General features: G+C 40.0%; 1 non-coding gene across 1 annotated transcript; it reads right to left on the bottom strand.

Annotated features, from left to right (window-relative positions):
• Nucleotides 1-13,226: 13,226 nt before the first annotated feature.
• Nucleotides 13,227-13,333, bottom strand: LOC127108705 (small nucleolar RNA R71). Its single transcript, XR_007796227.1, has one exon. It is a non-coding gene; the product is annotated as a small nucleolar RNA R71 (small nucleolar RNA).
• Between the last annotated feature and the right edge of the window lie 1,623 nt (nucleotides 13,334-14,956).

Below are 14,956 nucleotides of genomic sequence, written 5' to 3' on the forward strand. Positions count from 1 at the left end.
CGGTCCTCATGTCTGGAATAAAGAAGTCTCTCAACCAGGATCTCGATCAAGAATGTCCCCTGCATATGGATAAACATGAGTTAGATGCAGATAAATGCAAAATGTGAATGATGCTGATGTATGAATGCAATGCACTGTGCCATCCTCCAAGTCATCTGAACATCCACTGCACTGGGTTACGACCTCTGAACTAATCACAACCATTTGAGGTACTGAGCAATCATAAATCCAACTCAGGAGTTTCGAAATAAACGGAACCTAAGGATACATCACCATCATCATCAGAAAGTCCTCTGAACAGATAACCACAAGACCCTCTGAACCAGCCCAGGGAATCCTGAAATAAACGGATCCCCACTGATAAATACCACGGACAGAACTCCGGCGTCTCGGAAATAAATCCATAAATCCGGCTTATAAATAAGACTCTGATCAATAACTGAACCATTAGTCACCATCCAAGTCACCATCAGAACATGCATCTGTAAGAATCAAACCTCCCCTCACAGGTGAATTCTAATCAGGTCATCCTAAGGCGGATAATGATCTCGACAATCGGACAAGATACTCAACGGGTTTGCCCTTTCGGGTGTGCCGCTGCGGCTCTCATAAGATCATCTCAACCAAAGATCCGGGAAAGAACGGTCACCAAAGTCACCAGCTTAGATGAGGTGACTCAACCAAAGTGGATACTCCACAAAGGAAGAGCTCTCTCAAAAGAACCTCGTCCGGCCTGTGGTATGTCACGTCGCCAAAAACATGTTGACCTAACATGAAAGGCAACATGAGACCACGCTAATCCTAGGTGTATACTCGGGCCTGGGTTTTAGCCCCACTCAGAACACCCACCCCAAATCAGAGGAACCAAGCCTGTCCAGAGTCAGCACAATGATAGTATGATGCATGCAAACATTTATGCAAATATATACACAACATAATAATCATAAATGCAATAAATAGAGCAATAAAAGCAACCAAAACTACCCTAGAGAGCGCTAGGATTGACTCGCTTAGGGAAGATGGACCAGCAAGAGGTCAACTTCAATGTCCCCAGCAGAGTCGCCAGCTGTCGCATCCGCGAAAAACAACTGGCGGGAAAAAACAAACAAACAAAGCCGCCACCGTGCGTTATTTATCCCAAAGGAGGGAAAGGAAACGCTCGAAGTAAACCTGGAAAGGAATGGTCTTACGACCGGAGATTGCAAGGATCGGGAGTCGGTTACGCAAGGGGAAGGTATTAGCACCCCTCACGTCCGTCGTACTCGACGGGATCCACGCTCAGAAGAATAGAATAAGGTTGCTAAATAACTACTCAAAAGCATGCGCATACGCTGGAATAAAACACAGATGGAAGAAGAGGGGGGAACGGGCTCGCTAGGATATCGCATCCTATGCCTACGTATCTTATCTGGAATGAGAATCAGAGCTACCGTAGTTCGGCTAACGCACGCCGAAACAAAACACAACACAAAGACGCTGAGACATCAGAGCAAACACACAACTGGAATCGGAATGCCAATCGCTGGTCTTACATCCAACTCCGAACAACAAACACAAACGAGGAAACCGAATGCCAATCGTTGGGCTTACATCAGACTCCACACACACAACCCATAGGAAACCGACTGCCAATCGCTGGACTTACGTCAGACTCCAAACACACACACAAAGCAGAAGAGTTGAAAAAGAAAAGGGTTGAACACACAGACTAGAAGGGAGTCGGGAACTCGGACCTAATAGTTGTCAAGCAAAACACACGCAAAAAAGAAAAGGGTGCCCGGAGAGATCTCGCACGATCTCCTGCCTACGTACCTCATCTGGTATGAGGATCAGGGCGACGTAGTTCCCCTGAACAGGGGAGAAACTTTCTCCTAACCAGAGACCGGGAAATAACAAACTAAAAGGGAGACTGACTCGAGCCTAATAGTTGTCATGCAATCCACAATAGTCCTAGGTTGAGGTATCTAACAGATCCTAACTCGCACAGGCAGCAAGTTAATCACACAGCAAGTAAACAGCAAACAAGCATTCACAAGAGAGCAAGCACACACACTATATGCAAACAAGTGCCTCACACAAGGCTAGGCTTTAGTCAAGGGGTCAAGTCAACCTCGACAAACAAGCCAACTGGAAATGGGTGTTTTGAGCTCTTAACCCTAACATTGAGAGTTAGGGTGAAGCAGATGAAAAGGTAATGAGGGTTATGCCTCATAGCTCTTATCCCTGGCCTGGGAGAGCTTGAATCAATGAAGGTGTGGGAGTCCAGAATGTGGGACTCTATTCCACATGACTGACACAATAAGATTTTGGGTTTTTATTCAAAGTGCATCAACACAGGGTGTGAGCAAGATGAATGACACAACTAAATAGCAGGGGATGGATTGCACATCCCTTTTATCTTCCAATGCCTCTTCACTTAGGAGGTCTTTGAATGTACAAGGCACAAAATTAAACAACCACAAACATTGCCTCTTAAGGAGGGCTTCAGACAGGTGCCTGCCAACATAACATGACAGGTCTTCCAGACTACATGGAGGATAGGGATTATACCTAAGTGGTATGCCAACCACAAGCAAAGCAAAGCAAAGTTCAAATTAACTTAAAGCAACTTAGGTACCTGCGGAAACATCTAAACCAATCAGTACAGAATTCAGACAAACAGACAACAGTCAATATCAAACAGGCAATCCCAATGTACAACAAATAAACCCTAAGGCAAACTCAAGTGAGTTATCATCAACCTACAAAACAGCAAATGTTAGCAATCAATAGCAAATATCAACATTTAAATGATGAAGCATCATCAACCATGGAGATTAAGTGCTTGATCCTGAAATTCAAAGCTCACATGTAAGTACATACCACTAGGTCAAAGCCTAGGGTCAAAGGTGAAGAAAAAATTCAAAACAGGAGCTGAAATTCAACACAATGCAACTTCAAACACATATTAACATGTCCTAAAAAGGACCAAAACAAAATCATCAAGAAAGTCCATTTCATATGCAAGAGAAGTCAAAGACAATTCCAAAGCTCACATTTGATCATTATGAATGAAAATTCCAAATCAAAACAGAAATGATTCAAATAATTCTGGAAAAAATCATGAGCATTCAACACATCCAACATGATCATCACACAAAAAATCAGAATCAACAAAAGCCATTTGATATTGAAATTAAATTGCACAAGTTGATAATCAAATTGTGTGACACAAATTGTCACACCATGCAAACATGTGCATAAAACAGAAATGGTAAATGATAAAAATACCAAACCAAGCCTAAAACATCCATCAATATGTCAAGAATCATCATGCAAAATTTCATGTCCATTGGATTAATATTGAGCATTTTATGATAGAAAGAGTAAGGCAAGGTCACAAAAGCATACATGTTCAATCAAACAGTCACCATTAAAAAACCAGAAAGTGTAAAATCATAAAATCAAAACCAAAAAATAGAGGACATTCATGTGAACAATTAGAAAAAAGAATGGATTCATTTGGATCATTTTTAAAATAGTTATGATTTTCTAAAGTTGGCAAAAAAAATTGAATTAAAAAAATGGCATAGCATGTGGAATTTATGAGGGAAAAGCCAAAAGAGGAATTTATTTGAAAAGTGATGGCGCCAGGAATCGAGCTATGTAACGCGCTGGCCAATCAAATGAAGCGCTTGGCACGAAACGGTGACGTTTTGCAGAAAAGCCCTAGCCTCATGCTAGCGACGGACAGACGGGGACGCTAGGGCGTCGCTAAGATGAAAAACATCATCTTCCTCACGAAGATGATGAATGAACAGTAACAACATTCATCAATTTTTCCAGAATTTTCCAGAATTGGCCAATCTTTATACCATTCGAACCGTTACACAATGAGGAACACGAATCCACTAATAATTCACATCAATTCATCATGTATAAATCAAATCGAGCAAAAACATTTTGATGTATCAAACTTTAATCAACCATAACTTCATGAATAATGCATCATTTTTTATGTTCTTTATATCAGAATGATCAGGGAGTAAAGATCTACAACACTAGGCACATAAAAACAGGAATTAAAAGATGCGAAAATTTGACCTCTTGAAGAACAGTTTCTGAATTCTGCAGATCCAAGGCCAAGCAAGCATGCAAATCCACTCCTAACCACTTGTGACGAAGCTTTATGAAGAATTTGAGGCTTGGAAACGTGTAGATCTTGCTTAAATCTCAAATTCCATGGTTATGTTCTTGAGCTCCACATGCACAATTCTGGTCCAATCTTGAAGATCCAATGCTTGATCTATGCTAAATCCACACCAAGGAACAAGAATATGGAAGAAAATTGGTATGTTATGTGATGAAAATTTGAATTATGATTAGGAGAAAATTTTGGAGGGAGAGAAAATTTTGAGATCTAGATCTAGAATTCCCCCAAATTCTGTTATGATTATGAATATATATGAAGTCTTAATCCACTCTTGATCAAAATTAAGCAAAGTTTAGTTAAATTTAATCAAGATAAGGTGTTATGACCAAAACTTGAAAATTGGTGGTGCATGGCTAATGCATGCGTGAACAGTGCCATATGGGAGCTCATTTTCACTCAAAATCTTCCCATGCACATGTTAGCAATGGCATTTGGTCCATACAATGCACCAATTTCAAATTGGCCATTTTCCCTCCAAAATTGACTTGAAGTAGCAAATTATCATATGATGGAAATTCATGCAATGTGATGAATGTTTTGGAAACTTCATGTCATGAGAAGAAAAATGCAAGAAGAGCCACTCAAATTGGAGTTGTGAATCAAAAGTTATGGCCATTTGAAGTTCCATGTACACTTGGCAATGATTTGACCATATCTCTTCAACCATTCATCATAAATTCATGATCTTGGACTTTTTGGAAATGGGAGAGAGAGATATTCAACTTTCATGTTGGACAAAAATTCATTTGAAGCTTCTTTGATGATGCAAGATCAAATTGAATTTGAATCAAAAACTTTCCATTTTGGGAAACTTTCAATTACAGGTCACTTTCCATTTTTGGAAACTTTTGATCTGACCTCAAATTCTTCAAGATATGCATTTGACATGATGAGTAAGCCTCTTTTGAACATGAATGAGATGTTGAAACTCATTTCTCCACCTCCTAGCCCTCAGTTGACTTTCTGTTGACTTTCTGGTTGACAGATGACTTAGAAATGCCCTGATCAGCCTGAGCCTTTACCACTTGAGGAATTGGCTCCAAAATGAACCCCTAGCTCTTGTAAGCTCCACATAATAATAATATGATCCTCATCCAAGCAAATAAACCTCATCTCCTTGAGGAACCCTGACTGGTAGAATGCAACTGATTAGGGTTGACCAGAGGTCAAAACCCTAATCCCAAAGAATCTGAGCCTGAACAATGAGCCCCTTAAGGGTAAGGACCTAACCATGATAATGATGATGTACCCTTGCCAATAAGATAATGCTCAAACTCCTTGAAGGACCAAGAAACCCTAATTGAAGCACAAACCCTCAGATGGCTAGTGATCAATCCATGAGCCCTTCAAGCTTGGATCTCTTAACCTCTCTATCTCCTGAGAAAGACTTAGGAGGATGGCTTGTTTATTTTCACATGATATGCAATATGCAATGACTAATGCCCTAGATATGAAAGGCAATATGCTAAGCTAGTCCCAAGAAGAGGAGGGCAAATTTTGAGGTGTTACACATCCATCTATTTTCAATATTTTTATCACTCGAAGAAAACAAACAACATTAACTAACATTCAAATTGCAAATTAAACTAAAAGGTTCTCGTTGAGTACAACAGACGTGAGGGGTGCTAATACCTTCCCCTTGCGTAATCGACTCCTGAACTCGAATATGGTTGAGATGACCATTATTATATTTTTCTGAAGGTTTTATCGATATTTTCCTATTCCTTCATTGGAATAAATAAAGTTCGGTGGCGACTCTGTTCGAACTATTTTTCTATGACCATCGCGAGGAATCGTATTTTTCGAGATGCGACAGTATGCACCCACTTTTGTTTCTCTGTCGGCACCTAACTCGGTCATGTAAGTACCTCCTCCAGTTGTTCATACTCTGCCTCGTGTTGAGGACACCATCTACCATTCTAAGCCATCTGAAGGTCCATACGTGTATGAGAAAATGAATGAAATGAAGGATCAATTCCTCGAGCTGCGTAAAGAGTTGAAGACTCTGAGAGGGAAAGATTTATTTGGGAAGAGTGTTGTTGACGTGTGCCTGGTACCCAATGTCAAAATCCTGATGAAGTTCAAAGTCCCTGACTTTGAAAAGTATAAGGGAAATACTTGTCCGTTGAGCCACCTTGTCATGTACGCCAGAAAAATGTCAACTCAAACCGATAATGATCAGTTACTAATTCACAACTTCCAAGACAATTTGATCGGTGCTGCTTTGAGATGGTATATGGGGTTAGACAGTGAAAGTGTCCGCACTTTCAATGATTTGGGTGAAGCCTTTGTTAAGCAATACAAAAACAACGTCGATATGGCGCCCGATATAGACCAGCTGAGGTCTATGTGTCAAAAAGATAAGGAGACATTCAAAGAGTATACCCAGAGGTGTAGAGAGCTTGCTGCCCAGATAAGCCCACAATTAGAAGAGAAAGAAATGACGAAGACCTTCTTAAAGACGTTGAGTTCGTTTTACTACGAACATATGATTGCCAGTGCCCCCAATGACTTTACCGAAATGGTGAATATGGGGATGAGGTTAGAAGAGGGAGTCTGTGAAGGACGTTTGTCCAAAGAAGAAGCGTCAGCTAGTGTAGATGTTTGATTGGCTGCATTTTATGTTAAAACACTAGCTGGACTCTAATGTCTTGACTGATGTCATGACATGCTTTGGAGATGTTTGATTGGCTGCATTTTGTGTTAGAACATCTAACTGTACTCTGATGTCTTGACTGATGTCATGACATACTTGTGTAGTATGCTGCAGGTTTAGCTAATACAGGATTTACTGAATGTCAAACTAGATGTAATGACATTCATCCCTGACAGCAGATACTGAGGTGTAGAACAGTTGGTTGTCTGCTATAACTCAGTATTTAATTTTAGTCTGTTTATCATGGGAATAACAGACCTGGCATAAGGCCTACTGTCTAAATGTCAAACTGGATGTTATGGCATTCATCATTTGACAGCATATACTGAACAATAGGCAGGTTGGTTTTCTGCTACAGTTTAGTATGTATCTCAGTTTGTTCTTCAGGAGGATAACATACCTGGCATAAGGTCCATTCTGTAAATGTCAAATTGGATGTTTTGACATTTATTATTGTAAGCTGATACTGAAGTATAGACTGGTTGGTCTTTTACAGTACAACATTGTGTACAGTCTGTTTTCAGAAAAATAACAGACTTAGCATATGGCCTATGTTCTGGACGTCAAACTGAATGTTGTGACATTCATTCCTGACAGCATATGCTAAATTGTAGGATGGTTAGTTTTTCTGTTTCAGTATTTTTCTCAGGCTATTTTTCAGGAATCCAACAGCTGAGCTAAAATCCAGGAAACTAACAACTAAGCTACAATTAATGAACCTAACAAATAGCCTATTTGTTAGTACCCTAATATGTGGAAATTAGGTTAACTTGCTTAACCTTAATTTTAGGAAATACAAGTACAAGGCCCAAGTGCTGCAATATAAAAGGATGGCAATCCTTCATTCAGTTTTTGGGGATTTGAGGCGTGAAGATTTTATTGTTCCATCATACTTCACTGTTGTATTTTTGTGTGTCTTGTAGTAGGTGTATCTTGTGAGCCAAGCAATTATCACCTAGATGATTGCATTGGACTAGGGTGTTCATTGAGTTGTAAGTGTTGTGTCACTCTAAGCTTTTAAGCGTGAGTGCTGTGTATCTTGATTAAAGCTGTTAAGCACAATCAAGAGTTGTTTGAAGTGTGACATCACTATAAACTTTAATATAATTAAAGGTTGTAATCACTGAGGTGATTGAGGGGGAGTGAGTAGGAACTCTGATCTTAGTGTAAGATTGAAATTGCATTGGGTAGGTATTAAGTGATAGGATTAAGCAGTTGGTTTAAGGTCTGAATTAATACTACTAGTAGTGGATTTCCTCCCTGGCTTGGTAGCCCCCAGACGTAGGTGTGTGTGACACCGAACTGGGTAAACAATTCCTTGTGTTATTTACTGCACTTACTTTTTAAGTTCTGCATAATTCTTGTCTGCGAAGAATTGGATGTCATAACATCCCGTGTGACATCGAAAGTCTGTTAACTAGAATTTCAGCTAGTAAGAAGTATGGTGGTAGTTTTTCCAAGAGGAAGGAGGGGGAAACTAATTTAGTAACTGTAGGGAGGCAGAGGAAGCCTCATGTCCGAAAGAGTTCTCAACCTCGTCAACACCAACATCAAGTTTCTTCAGTGATTCCAGATTTTTCAAACAATTTCAACAATCAATATGTTCCGATTCAACAACAACAACGTCAACAACAACCATAACAAAGAACCAACTACAACAATAACAATAATAACCAGTAAAACTTTGAGAGGAAGAAGGCCTCCTTTGACCCTATTCCTATGTCCTATGCATAATTTTATCTGTCTTTGGTTCTCAAGAACCTCATTCAACCTAGAAATCCTAAGCAAATCCCTGAGCCACTTCCATGGTGGTTCAAACCTGAACTTTGTTGTGCCTTTCACCAGGGAGCCCCTGTCCATGACATAGAGAACTGCTACCCGTTAAAGTATGAAGTACAAAAGCTTGTGAAGAGCGGGATGATGTCCTTTGAGGATCGAGCGCCTAATGTGAAAGCTAATTCGTTGCCTGCTCATGGTAATGCTTTTGTCAACATGGTAGATGGTTGTCCTGGAGAGTACAAGGTTTATGATGTTCGCCATATCAAACAATCTTTGGTGGCAATTCATAAAGATATTTTTTTGGTCAGTGACTATAAGCATGACCATGATGATTGTGTGATATGCAGTATGGACCCTCGAGGATGTGTTATTGTCAAGAGGGATATTCAGAGGTTGCTGGATGAAGGCCTTATCCAGATTTTCCAGTCGAGAGATATAAATGATGTAAATGTAATAGTGTCGGTGTTCAAAATCCCTGAGCGGGTAATTATTCAATTTGATAGCAGCAATAGCAACAATAATAGATCGGTATCATCGTTGGTAATACGGTTAGCGGGCCATATTCCGTATGCATCTGATAAAGTTGTGCCTTATCAGTATAACGCCACAATGATGGAGAATGGTCAAGAGGTTCCTTTACCAGTTGCAAATTTTGTGGTAAATATTGATGATATTTCAAAGGTGACCCGTAGTGGTCGTGTGTTTGGTCTAGTTTTTCTGAGAGAAGTAGAAGATGTTACAGCCAGTAAGAAGGCAGAGATTCCGGTGATGAATCTGGTTTGCACTCCAGTGTGTCAGACTGGTGAATCCAGCAAACTAAAGGCTAGTGATGATGATGAAGTTTTGAAGCTGATAAAGAGAAGTGAGTTTAATGTGGTGGAGCAGCTGCTTCAAACTCCGCCAAAAATCTTTGTGTTGTCCTTATTGATGAATTATGAGGCACATGGGGAGACGTTGCAGAAAGTGCTCGAGCAAGCTTATGTTGAACATGATGTGACTATGGATCAGTTTGACGACATTGTTGCCAACATTACTTCTTGTAATAATTTGAGTTTTTGTGATGAAGAGCTTCCCGAGGAAGGCAGAAATCACAATCTGGCACTCCATATTTCAATGAACAACAAGGAGGATGCTATGTCCAATGTACTGGTTGACACTGGGTCATCACTAAACGTGCTTCCAAAGTCAACATTGTCCAGACTTTCTTATCAAGGCGCCCCAATGAGGTACAGTGGCGTGATTGTCAATGCGTTTGATGGTTCCCGTAAAAACGTCATTGGTGAGGTGGACCTTCCATTTGAGATAGGTCCGAGTGATTTCCAAATTACTTTCTAGGTAATGGATATCCACCCGGCCTATAGCTTCTTGTTGGGAAGGCCATGGATTCACGAGGCAGGAGCAGTGACGTCTACTATACACCATAAATTGAAATTTGTGAAGAATGACAAGCTTGTCGTTGTTGGTTGAGAAAAAACACTTTTGGTGAGAGATTTGCCATCCTTTTCTTACGTTGAAGCTGAGGAGGAGGTTCGAATGTTGTTCCAAGCCTTGTCTATTGCTGATGAAGTAAAGAAAACTGGGGCACCTATGTCCTCTCTAAAGGATGCACAAAAGGCTATTGAGGTTGCCTGCATTGATCAACGGGGCCGTGTGGTAGAGATTGATGAGAACAAGAATAGGGTCGGATTGGGATTTCAACCAGGGTCGCTCAACATCAAGACTGAAGTTATGCAACCAAGTTTCCGCATTTGAGGGTTCATTCATGGTAATGATCAACACTTAGCTGCTGTGATTGAGGATGGGGACGATGAAGATGAAGCTTGCGCCAAATTTATGACGCATGGCCAGACTTGCAACAATTGGGTTGTTTACATTCCTACTGTTATTCATCGCTCTAAGTAATTTGTTTTTCATTTTAAGAAATATCCTTCTCCTATGCCTAAGGGAGAAGTGAACAGTTGTTGAGCATTTCAATTATCATCAATAAAAGACAATTTTATTCATCCACATCTATGATGTTTATTTTTACTTTTTGCTTTTCTGAAAATGGTAACCACAAAAAAAACATAAATAAATAATAATCTTCCATCTGCATAATATTTGGTCACTATCCATTTCTATAAAATCAAAATATCAAATCATTATGCAGGTTGGTTCTCAAACCCATTGAATACAATGATCCTACTCCCTCTCCAAACTTTGACTTCCATGTGTTCAAAGTTGAGGAAGAGACTGATGATGAAGAAGTATCTGATGAATTATCTCGTTTACTTGAGCATGAGGAAAGAGTTATCTAATCGTTCAAAGAGAAGATTGAATTAGTCAACTTGGGTTCAGAGGATGATGTGAAGGAAGTCAAGATTGGGCCTCAACTATGTCCAGAGGCTAAGAAGGGTGATAACGCGAAAACACATTAGATATTTGCCTTGATTTACACTCATTTTAATTAATATTCCAATTATTCCACAAGTATTCAAGTTGTTTTTGCAGGTATTTAAATCTTCAATAACTAATGAGCAAAATGAAGAAAAGGAAGAAACATATGAGAAAGCACAGGAAAAAGCAAAAAAAAACAGAATGCAGAAATTGTTGATGTGACGACCGTCACACCCTTCATGACGACCGTCACGACCCAGCCTGTGACGACCGTCACAGACCCATGAAGAGCGTCATGCGGCCAGAATTTACGCTTTGAAACAGTCAGCCACAGGCACCCAAACGTGCCTAAAATCTCTTCAACAACATGACTCCCCCGGATTCCTCATTCAAACCAAGTCCTCCTTGAATTTCTCAACCGCCAAGACTTAAAGGAGCACTATATAAAGGACCAAAGTTGGAAAAATTGAGGACGCCTACATTTACACTTACGCTTTGCAATTAATTTTTATAGCTTTTTAGTTTATTTTTCTTTTCAGCAACTTTGTTTCCGTTGCCTTAATTCATTCGCCATTCTTTTTAGAATTTCTTTTTTCCCTTTTCCTTCCCGTTTTCCAGTTAGCCATAGTAGTAGTTTCCTACACTGGGGAACTACTACGCTTTATTTAATTTTAGTAAACAATTTGCATTGAAGAAGCAGAAGCCTACCGACTTGTGGAGGACTGCTCAAGTACTCCGAGATTCGCTATACTCTGTTACTTCGATTGCCAGGTTTTTATTGAATTATTATTATTATTGCCCAATTATTATTATAATTATGTTTACCACAATGTTAATCTGTTTATGCTCTGTGTTTGCCTTATTTAACATGTCCGGCTAAATTATCGGTATCGGTATGTAGCAATTTAATTAGATGGGATTTAATAATAATCGGTGAAAACTCTTTTTCTCAAACAATCTTTTAGGCCGGGGTTTTTAATTTAAATTTAATTAACTTTATCACAAAAGCGTGAGAAGCTATTTAATACGGTTTTGCCACGAGAGTGGGAAATTAACTAAGGTGGGAAATTAACTAAGGTGAGAACCAACAATCGCGAGAGCGTGAGGCTCGAGCTGGATAGTAAAAACTAGGCATTGAGTTTAAAAACAGCGAGAGCACTTTAAAAGCAATTAGAACTTATTTATTTTCAAAAGGTAATTTTAACTTCAAATGGGACAGCGAGAGCATACATTCTGACTTAAAGCTATAGGCTGAATCAACAATCACGAGAGTGTGAGATAAAGCTTTTTAAATAAATATTTTCTACTGAGTGATATTTGGCATTTAAACTATTCACCGGTCACTTATCGAATCCCTGACAATTAATGCGTTGCATACTGATTTCTTCCATTAATTCTTTCTTAAAACTAAATTTCCCTTAGATTTACTATTCTGCCCCCGAACTTCTACTAATCAATTCCCTTAGCTAAACATAGTGACGTTAGTAACACTAGTTTGACCATAGGTGCCTGTGGGATCGATATCTTTTAAAACTAAAGCGACTGGACATTGCACTTGCAGTCAAGTTTTTGGCGCCGTTGTCGGGGACCTGTTTTAGTCGAATTGTGTGATTCTTTCGTTGCACGGTATAGACTAAGGTAAAAATAAAAACTAATTTACTCTCCCTTCTTTCCCCGATTGTATGCCAAGTACTCGCTCACAAGGCGACAACTTAGCACCACCAGTCCCAGAATTAGAGTGTTTCCTATACGTAAGACGCCGAATACACGAATATCAACAAAAGTACGATATTCCCGATATCATATCTCCTCCTAAACTAGAAGAAAAACCAAACATGGCTGAAGAAGGACCACAAAATCGTCCTCTTAAATTCTACTGTTACCCCGTCCCAACAAGAACCTCACAACAGCATTGTTGCCCCCGCCATCAATCGAAACGATTTCGAGCTGAAACCCTCACTATTATCAGTCGTCCAACAACATCAATTTGCTGGAAATCCTACGGACGATCCTAATGAACGCCTGACCAAGTTTGTGCAGTACGCAGATACTGTAAAGGCGAATGGTGTATCTCAAGATGCGATAAGACTGCGCCTTTTTCCTTTCTCACTAAGAGACAGAGCTTGGGCTTGGTTGCAATCCTTGCCCTCCAACTCTGTTACAACATGGGAAGAACTGAAGAACGTTTTCTTATCCCGATATTTTCCGCCGAGCAAAACTGCTATGCTGAGAGCTCAAATCAACGGATTCAGGCAAAAAGATGTTGAATCTCTCTATGAAGTGTGGGAGAGATACAAGGACATGATGAGGATATGTCCATATCACGGTCTCGAAGACTGGGTAATCATTCACATATTTTACAATGGGCTTCTGTATAACACAAGATTTACAGTAGACGCTGCCGCGGGCGGTGCACTTATGGACAAGCCATACAACGAAGCCTATCAACTCATTGAAAACATGGCCCAAAACCATTGCCAATGGGGAGGTGAAAGAACTCCAGTAGAAAAGTCCTAGACGAAGGGTGGAATGTACGAAATCAGTAGCCTTGACCATGTTCATGCAAAGGTAGATGCCCTTGTTCAAAAATTAGATAACTTGACCATACCACCCGCAGCCACCGTGGCTGCTGTAACTCCAAACTGTGAGTTATGTGGAAACCCTGGACACACTGCAAAAGAATGTCAAATATTTGCAGGAGTCCTAACCGATCAAGTGAATTACACACAAGTAAATCCCTATTCGAATACCTACAACCCAGGTTGTAAAAACCATCCAAATTTCTCGTATAAGAATAACAACACCCTGTATGCACCTGGCCAAGCCCAGCTGTTCCGCCTGGATATCAAAAGCCAGCTAATAATGCTCCTAACATGCCTAGGAAGTCAAATCTCGAATTAATCATGGAAAGCTTTATAGCTAACCAAGCTCAGACAAACAAAGACTTCTTGAACCAAAACATACATACTAGTGAGCAACTTAAACAACTAGTGAACAAAGTAGACGCCTTAGCCACCCACAATAAAATGCTTGAAACACAGATTTCACAAGTGGCTCAACATCAAGCATCTACAGCCGCTCCAGCTGGAACATTTCCTGGACAGCCGCAACCTAATCCAAAAGGACATGCATATGTCGTTATACTGAGGAGTGGAAAAGAAGTAGACGGACCCGTAGATCCAAGACTCCAAAACCCTGCCATGTACCAAAAACCAGATAAAACCTCAACTGAGCAGGTGAATGAACCAAAGGAAACAGAAGATAATACCCAAGAGGCCGAAGAGAAAGAAAAACCTTATGTGCCTCCACCTCCTTATAAACCACCCATTTTGTATCCCCAAAGACTCAAAAGTTCTAAAACTGCGAGTCAATTTAGGAAATTTGTTGAACTTCTGAAGCAACTAAACATTACGATACCCTTTACAGAAGCCATCAAACAAATGCCCTCCTATGCCAAATTTCTTAAGGAAATCCTATCCAATACGAAAAAGATTGAGGATGACGAAACAGTTACACTTACTGCCGAGTGTAGCGCAATAATCCAAAATAACATGCCTCCCAAACTAAAATACCCGGGTAGTTTTTTCATACCCTGTGTCATTGGAAAATTTGTCATAGACAAAGCTCTATGCGATCTAGGAGCCAGCATTAGTGTAATGCCCTTAACCATTTGTAAAAGGCTCAGTATGGGAGAATTAAGACCGACCGAGATGTCTGTTAAATTAGTTGACCGCTCAATCAAATATCATGTCGGTATACTAGAGAATGTCCCCGTACGTGTAGGACAATTTTACATCCCTACAGACTTCATAATCATGGACATCAAATAAGATGCCAATACACCTATCATACTAGGAAGGCCGTTCTTGGCTACCGCCGGAGCCATAATAGAGGTAAAGAGAGGTAAGCTGACATTCGAAGTTGGAGAGGAAAAGGTTGAATTCATCTTGACC

The sequence above is a fragment of the Lathyrus oleraceus genome, chromosome 7, assembly GCF_024323335.1.
Source record: "Lathyrus oleraceus cultivar Zhongwan6 chromosome 7, CAAS_Psat_ZW6_1.0, whole genome shotgun sequence".
Classification (NCBI taxonomy): Eukaryota; Viridiplantae; Streptophyta; class Magnoliopsida; order Fabales; family Fabaceae; genus Lathyrus; species Lathyrus oleraceus.